The 9459-nt window shown below is 37.7% G+C and overlaps 1 pseudogene; it reads left to right on the top strand.

Annotated features, from left to right (window-relative positions):
• Positions 1–1005: 1005 nt before the first annotated feature.
• Positions 1006–1254, top strand: LOC114701353 (annotated as a pseudogene).
• The last annotated feature ends 8205 nt before the right edge of the window (positions 1255–9459 follow it).

Below are 9459 nucleotides of genomic sequence, written 5' to 3'. Positions count from 1 at the left end.
ATATGTGTTTTGTTTTATTACAAAGTAAACCTAGTTTTATATAGTTTTCTTGCCCGTGTTGCAGTATTTTCTGAATACTATCCTGTTTTAATGACTCCCAGGCTCTGTTTATTCTTTAACATTATATAGTTGGCTATTTCAGGCACAAAATTGATTGCTCCAGCAGATAGTCATCTATTGATTTACAGAGCATACTGTACTCAACAACACAAAAGAGTCTCTAAAATTACAGGAAAAATACCGTAATTTATGTCATCTAGTGTAAGTAGCCTTGAATAGTTTGTCTAAAACAATAGCAACTTATTAGTAATGCAGAATACTGAGGTAACTTATTTTATTTGCTAATTTTTCCCATGGTATAAAATAGCTGATAAGTGTGGTCTTATGCTTCAAAGTATGGTTAATAAAATAATTTGAGTACCTATTAACTGTTCTATTTCCACAAACCTCATCTTATGCACATTTTATCTAATATCCACACATCCTACAAAACATGTACTCTCATGCACATCTCATGTGTGATGAATGACTCTATATGCAAAACCCTGTCTTCTTTAGTCCCCTTCAGTGATTCTGAGGTTATATTTTCCCATTATTAACATTAATTATTGTGAGACTCTCTCTCCAGCGCATTTGAATATGATGTGGTTCATGAATATTCTCTTAGCTGTGGATGTAACAGTCTTATTAAATAAAAACACAGAACCAAATGCAGAGTTAAAAGCCCAAGAGGTCAGAGCAGTAGTTAAGAGCTGATATTTAAAAAAAAATAAAAAAAATAAACTTTTTTTAAAAGATATATTTATTTATTACACATACGGTGTTCTGTCTACATGCCAGAAGAGGGCACCAGATCTCATTATAGATGATTGTGAGCCACCATGTGGTTGCTGGGCATTGAACTCAGGACCTCTGAAAGAACAGCCAGTGCTCTTAACCTCTGAGCCACCTCTCCAGGCTTGGCTCCCTTGTGGGGAGAGTGAGGGTCAGCTGGGTAGCTGCACCATGGTTAGCAAGACTTTGCTCTCCACATATGAGGAGAAGCAGTGGGCAAAGGATGTAGTGACCCATGATGATGTGCATGTTGACTTCACTTGGAAAGAGTGGGCTTTGCTGGATCCTTCCCAGAAGAGTCTCTACAAAGATGTGATGCTGGAGACCTATAGGAACCTCACTGCTATAGGCTACAAATGGGAAGATCATAATATTGAAGAACATTAACAAAGTTCTAGAAGACGTGGAAGGACACATTAAAATTCTTCTGTGGAATTCAAAGCCAGCCTGGTCTACAAAGTGAGTTCCAGGACAGCCAGAACATTTACACAGAGAAACCCTCTCTTGAAAAACAAAATACAAATCTTCTGTGGGATATTTGTATTAGTTTGCATTAAAAAATTACTTTCCATATCAAAAAAAAAAACCACAAAAAAAACTTTCTTACCCTTTGCTACCGCTATCATGCTTCCTCTCAGAAAGAGGCCAACTTGGTGTGTATCTGTCTTTTTATTGACTTTCTGTTCTGCCTTCTCATTGGTTGTAAACCCAACCACTTGACCAACTCATCACTGCCTGTCTATACAGACCTCCAGGTTTTCTATGGTTGGTATTGAGATTCAAGGCGTGTGTCTTCATGCTGGCTGTATCCTTGAACACACAGAGATCTGTCTGTCATGTGATAGGGATTAAAGGCATGCACTACCACTGCTAGCTCTTGTTATGGCTTGCTATTAGCTCTGACCCCCAGGCAACTTTATTTATTAACATACAAATAAAATCACATTTCAGTACAAATAAAATATCACCATACTTAGCATTTAAACTTGTAGATTCACATTTCTCTAGAGTACTTTTGCCATTAATTGTGAACATGTTTACTAATTAGATTGAAATAATTTTCCATGCAGGTCCTTCCTGTCCACAGTATCACATCACCATGATGCTCTGTGAAAATAAACAGTGCCAATCAATCATGAAGTGAGCCCTCAGAAACCATGAGTGAAATAAACACTGTTTCTTCATGTTATTTAATATGACCATGACAATTCTTCACTTTTGAAATGGGTCTGGAGTGAATTCGGATATTTGTTGAGTTGTATACTCCAGAAAATAGACAATGCTATAAGTAGAGCCTACTGGGTAGTTCTAGTGAGTAGACAGAAATAAGATAACCTGCAGGAATGTAGACAGTGAACACAAGTTGCATGAAAATGGAGAAAAGCATTCTAGTTGAATGGCACAAGAGGCTAATTGGGAAATATTATAATAAACAATTTACCTAGATTTTGCTTCAGTTTGAGACTTTAAGTATGGCTGAACACACATAAAGAGGGGTTCCTAATTGTATACTGAAATTTCTGGTTTTTACAAAGATCATTTTATTTATGTTTGTGTATGTGTCCATGTGTGGGTATATGAACGTGAATTCAGGTACCTTCAAGGGCCCGTAAAAGAAGTTAGATTCCCCGGAACTATCTTTACAGGGGCCTGTGTGCCAGCATGGATGCTGGGAACCAAACTGCAATTATTTGAAAGATCATTATGTACCCTTAATCACTGAACTTTGTTCCTGACAGGTGGTGCAATGGTACAGAATTTCCTAATGCTGTTCTTCCTTCTCAGCTTTAAACATAATTTCATTATATAATGCTTTTTTTATAGGGCATCAAAGTCTTTAATCACTGATTTTGGTAGTCTGTGTTTTTCTTAATCAATAAAGTAACAACCAATACCTTACATACATATTCAGCATTCCTCATAATGAGGGGTACAATACAACATAGCACAGTGTTTGTCAAAATAAGCCCTTATTAATGATTCTGTGGGCCATGTTCTTTGTGGTGTCCTCAGCCCCTCTGGCACCTACAATTCTTCCTCTCCCTCTTTCACCTAATGTTTGACTGTGGGTCTGCATCTGCTCCCTTCAGTTGCTGGAGGAAGGCTCTCTGATGACTACTGGTTAGGCATGCTATATGAGTACAGCAAAATATTAGAAATCAATTCATTGACTTTTTTTTTTCCTTTTTGCCAGGTGTGTTTGGCACTAGCCTCTCACCTGCTAAATTTTCAGTTTAGTCCCAACTTCCTTGACCATTCCCAACCTGTCACCCGGTTAGAGCCATGTCTGGCATGGAGGCCCACTAAAGGGACTTGGTTTTCTCTATCAAAATTACAACCCTAAGAGCTGATTCTGGGTTGTGCTGGGAATTCGGGTGAATCTTCTCTGTGCTCAAAAGTGCATCAAGTGGCTATCTGAACAAACTAGTATTGATGTAACCAACCATCTTATTAAATAAGAAACACAGAAACAATGTAAAAGAGAAAGCCGAGAGTCAGAGCTCAGAGCTAAAATCTCACCTTCTCTGCTGTCCAGCTTCGCGAAAAGAGACTACTTCCTGTCTGTTCGTTTTTTTTATAGTATGTTGTTCTGCCTTCTCATTGGTTGTAAACCCAAACACATGACTGGCTCGTCACTGTCTGAATGTACAACCCCTAGTCTTAAAGCATATGTCTCCAATGCTGGCTATATCCTGAACACACAGAGATCTATGGATTAAAGGCTTGTCCACACCGCACACTCTTGCTATGCTCTAATAGCTCTGACCCGGACAACTTTATCTATTAACATACAATCAAAATAATATTTCAGTACAATTAGATTACAACCACAAACTAGCACACACCAAAGAGACCAATACCTATCTAAAATCATATTTTTAAATTTTTAAATATACACACACATTGTGGCAATTTCTTTGGGATCTGGGCTTATTGAACACACAAAATAATATAGAACATGCCAAATACCAGTGTAGTACTCATGAAAATAATGATTGTTGTCTTTTGAAAACTGTAATTCTTTCCATGTTTTATGGTATTTCAATGTTTTAAATATTACACATTTCAATGAATAAAACACTCCCTGCATTCCTACAGTTTTATTTTCCAATATGTTCTAGTTGTGTAATGTTGCATTGCTTGTAGCATTTACCTGGAAGTCTCATTTATGAACCTATATATACATCCCCACATACATGTAAGATTCTCTTCTTGCCATGTCTTTTTTAAGTACACAAAGACAGACAGACAGGCAGATAGGCAGGCATGCACGCATGCACACACACACACACACACACACACACGCACGCGCGCACACACACACACACACACACACACACACACATACACTATAAGGGTTTGCAAATAGTATTATTAGAAAAATACTTGTTGAAATATAGGAGACCTGAGTTTGATCCTCAATTACCTGACACACAAACAGAAACGCTCTTTTGCACTAGGGATCCATAAATGGTTTGTGGCTTACTTTAGAGATGTATTTACTTCCAAATAAATGATAGTGTGTTGTATGGGTCATTAATCATCCCTTTGCATGACTTAAGGTATTTTAATATTTCTTCTTTCTCTTGAAAACTTGTATACTGAAGTATTAAGTTTAATGAGATTGAGAATATTTTTCAACATTTATGTTGGAAAATTAATGTTGAGAGTAAAAGATTACACTGACGGAAGCTAAATTATGAACTTTGTCAAAGTTCTATTACTTAATATAATTAAGATATATAGGAATATATACTGTGCAAATACAATCAAATCACAGTAGCTTAAGGGAACACAATTTGACATAAAGTTTTTGTATTCTATCCAGTGGAAAACTGTACCTAGATTACATTTAAACTTGGTATTCCTCCTTTATATTACAGTATTCATCCAAAAAAGTGTTTTCAAAATGTTTTTATCTCAGGTTTTATTTGAAAATGAAAAATATTGGACCAAAGCATGACCAAACACTAGCTGGACAAATTTCAAACTCTGCATCTCCATGTCTGATGTCAAAATGCTCTTCAGATCTCCAACTCCTTTTAGCTTTGTTGCATACAACACACTTCTTTCTCTTTGACTGGTTCCACTCCATGTTAGCAGCTGTTCTCATAAGGCATCCCATAGCTCTGGCATCTCCAACATCTTGAGGTTCTCCAAGGCAATCCAGGCTTTGATGTCACAGCTTCATACAGTGGCCTCTCTAGGCTTCCATTTAGGGATACTCCTCAGCAGCTTTCCTTAGATGCAGAGGCAAAATCCATAGCCCTTTCCTTCTGTCCTTAACTCCAGAACCATAGGGCCAAAGCTGCCAAGTTTTGCTTCTTGCTGGGGCTGAAACATGGTCCCCTCATTTTATTACATCTTCATCAGCTTTCTGTTTCCCTTCACTTCCTAAGCTTAGCTGTCTTTGAACTTGTTCTGGACATCAGGCTGGCCTCAAGCTCAGAGATCTGCCAGCCTCTGCCTTCTGAGTGATGGAATTAAAGGTGTATACCACCACACCCAGCTCTAAGCTTTTTTCACAAGTTGGAAACTTAGCTAGCTAGGAGGCATCTTGTCCTGAGGCCACCACTCCCTCTATTCCATTTCTGAATCTATTTATCTCCTTGAACAAAAGACTTAGCTCTGTTCCATTTTTGGTGCTTCTTTTATCCTTAAATTTTACATTTTGTAATTTATTCTGCTCAGCTTGCTCTTTTTCATTATAAATCTTTACAAAAAATATCACTAATAACCGCAATACAGAGCTATTATACTAGGCTATTTTGGGATTTCCTCTGCCAATGAAATTAATCCTAAACTCTTCACTTTAACCTCTAGCAGACTCTTGTGACAAAAGCCAAAGGGAGCCACACTATTCACCAAAATATCACAAGAACGATCTCTAGGCCACACATTAATATTCTCCTCTGAAACCTCTTGAGCTAGCCCCTCACGGTTCATCAAATCACACTCAGCATCACTGTCTTCCATGCTCCTACTAGTATGGCCCATTAAGCAACACTTAAAGAGTTCAGCTATTCTTCTGATTGACAGTCTAAAGGTACATATTCCTTCAAACAAAAACATGGCCAGGCTTATCATAGCAACATCCAAGTCCCTGGCACCAACTTCTGTCTTAGGTAGGATTTCTACTGCTGTGAAGAAACACCATGACTACTTGCTGTTGCCTGTGAGTCAAGATGTAAGAACTCTCAGCTCCTTCTCTAGCACCATGTCTGGCTGCATGCTGCCTGGCTTCTTGCTGTGATGATAATGGACTAAGCCACTGAAACTGTAAGCTGCCAAAATATTGTTTACACAAGAAAGATTTTCTTTGGCTCATAGTTTGAGGGCTCATGGCATCATTGTAGGGCAGTTCTGTCACAAGCTAGTCAAGTGGCTTACCTAGTTACAAAGCAGAAGATAATAAATTCTCATACTCATTGAGCTTCCTCCTTCTAATACATTCCAGGAACCATGCTTAATGAACAGTACAGCCTAAGTCTGGTATGAGTCTTCCCACCTCAATTAACTAATTTCTCAGAAGCACGGTTATACCTAGAATCCTGTGTCATAGACCATTCCAGATAAAATTCCATTGATATACAAAATTAACCATCACATAAGATGAAATTAGAAGTTAAATAAAAATTTTAAGAATGTACACAAGTACCTGAAAACATGGTTCAATATCTAAGGAAAATGAGATACGAGCTTTGTGACATTAGTTCAGATTATCAGAACTTACATAAAAAAGCAAAATAAAACAAACAAAAAAGCTGGAAACAAGTATCTCTAGACCAGAAGCTTTTACCAGAATGGGAGTTGGAGACAATGGAATCAGCAGACAATTCTTGGACAGATATTCCTATCATTTAGTTTAGTAGTGAACAAAAGAGACCCTGTCTTAGAAACTGGGGCTTGGGTAGTGCGAATACACCTCTCAATTCCATAAGCTCAAATGTCCACATGTGTTCCCAAACACCTGCATGCCTACACACACACACACACACACACACACACACACACACACACGCCTTCACCCACCCACCTCACACATATCATGTACATTCATATACACACATATATCATATTCTCACAATCATATGTAAATACACAACATATTTGTTGTACCTCTCATAAACTGAGACTTTTATCTTAATATAAATCCTTCTTTATGATTTGTCTTCCTAGAAAGGGTACTAGCATACAAATTTGAGACATGGAAACATTAAAGAAACTGCCAGTTAAAGAAGTTAATAATTTCCAAGTCCACTTTTTCTTGAATGGTCTTGAACTCCCATTAATATATATTCTGTTTTTTCCTTTTTATTACTGTTATTATTTCAATTTTTAATTGAAATAAAATTATAACACATCTTTTTCTCTTTGCTCCATTCAACACTCCCCCAACCTCAAGCCAACAGACTTGTTCAGATACTATTGTTCAATACGTATATTTGTGTGTTTTTCTATGCACAAGTATTTAAATAAACTTACCATGTCCATTTGTTGTTTGTGTGTATATAGGTTTAGGGCTCACCATTCTGTATTGTAGATGTAACCCACCATCTTATTAAATAAGAAACACAGAACCAATGTAAAAGAGAAAGCCAAGAGGTCAGAGCTCAGAGCTAAAATCTCACCCTTCCTCCTGCGGTGGTCCCAGCTTTCCGAAAGAGAGCTATTTCCCTGTGTGTAAGTCGTTTCATAGTCATTCTGCCTTCTCATTGGTTGTAAATCCAAACACATGACTGCCTCGTCACTGTCTGTAAGTACAGCCCTCCAGGTCTTAAAGGCATATGTCTCCAATGCTGACTGTATCCCTGAACACAGAGACCTATGGGGTTAAAGGCATTCGCCACCACCGCTACACTCTGTCTATGGCTCCAATAGCTCTGACCCCTGGCAACTTTATTTATTAACATACAATCAAAATCACATTTCAGTACAATTATAATACCACCACACTGTATTGTACAATAAGGGGGTTACCCCTGGAAGAGGCTAATTCTTTTGGCAGCAGTCATTGGGTCCCTGTAGTTCTTTGTCTAGCTGTGGGACCACATGTGCTTCTCACTTTTTGATACTGCCATCATGTGGTCTTACATCCTTCTATCAGAGACTGTTTCACAACAGACTTCCAGGTATGCTAGCTCCTACAGTCTTTTCACCCCCTCTTCCGCAATGTCCCACGAGCTATAGACACAGGAGCAGTGGTGTAGTTGTGTCCATTGGAGCTGACTCTCGGGGTTAATGTTGTGTACACTGGTAATTGTCATAGTTCATAGGTTGCAGATGGGTAAGACTGATATTTAATTGTTCCCTTACCATGCAGTTCGCATACTGTTTTATAATACCAAATTATAGTCCCAACCACTTTCAACACCTATGATAAGGATAACCCGCATAGCAAGATACCAGGAAGGGTACAACAAGAGGCACTCACGTGTCAGTGTTGACCAGCAGCTGTCTTATTAGACTTAATGTGTTTTCGTAAAACACAGAGTTTACTATATTTCTCAATCACTAGATAATATGATCTGAACTGCTAGGTCTTTCCTTTTATGCCAAATCTCCCCCCTCTCCCCCCCCAAAAATAAAAAAACCCTACACTATTATCCTGAAGGACATCCCTTTTTCAATTATTTCAGGCTGTATTTTGTTAGATGGGGAAATTTAATATTTTCCCAAGTAGGTACTTTGATTTTTATCTAGGTCAGAAATTTCACTCCTCTCTGATGATAAAAAAAAAAAAAAAAAATCACTTTCTGATATCAAGCTCTCTGCTTTTGGGCTTTAATGTTCCACTTTCCTTGTTTTCAAGTACCCTTAATCAACTACAGTCTGAAGTAGGAAAAAATGGAAATTTCTTTTAAAAAAATACATGTCTTTTAAATTGCATACCATACTGGATCAAGTGATGAAATTTTCACCACTTGTTACTCTACACTACGAGATGTAATCATCCCATCACATAGCATTTCTCATTCTATCTGTTGCCCATTATTTAGTAATGTAAATTATTGTGTTATGATGGCTGTATGTGTTAATCTTTGTTCAAGCTCAAAGGATGCTTATTTAATAACAATGACAACAACATAAGAGTAGTGGTGTTGACAATTTAGAAATGCCACAGAAAGGCACAAAGTGCTTCCTTTAAGTGCAAAGGTGTGTCCAGTGGTGTGTTGTCAGAGAAACCGACAAGGTTGAGCTAAGACATTATAGTTCACAGTGATAAGTGTCTTATTATCTTCACTATGGCTGGTGTATTAGTTACATTATTTGCTGTTGAGATAAAATACTTGACCTGACAAAGTAAGGAAGTTAAGGTTTATGTTGCTCACTTTTGAGATTACAGGCCATTGTGACAGAAAGTTCTGGCACTGAGAATTTGAAGTTCATGGCAAATCTCATATTTTGTCAGTAAGCAGGGAGATGAGCACTTTGTTTAGTTTGCTTTGTACTTTATTGTCTGAAATTTTAGCTCATAAGATGGGACCTCCCACATTTAATATAGATATTCCTCCTTCAATCTATGCACTCTAAAGTATCCCTCACAGTCATTCAAAGCAGACAAGAATACAGAAAGGTTTAGTTACAGAGTATGTCACTTGGTTTAGTCAATGAACACACCCT

This window comes from Peromyscus leucopus, chromosome 6, assembly GCF_004664715.2.
Source record: "Peromyscus leucopus breed LL Stock chromosome 6, UCI_PerLeu_2.1, whole genome shotgun sequence".
NCBI classification, from domain to species: Eukaryota; Metazoa; Chordata; class Mammalia; order Rodentia; family Cricetidae; genus Peromyscus; species Peromyscus leucopus.
The sequence above is the reverse complement of the archived record's forward strand: the minus strand, read 5'-3'. Positions and strand labels throughout refer to the sequence as shown.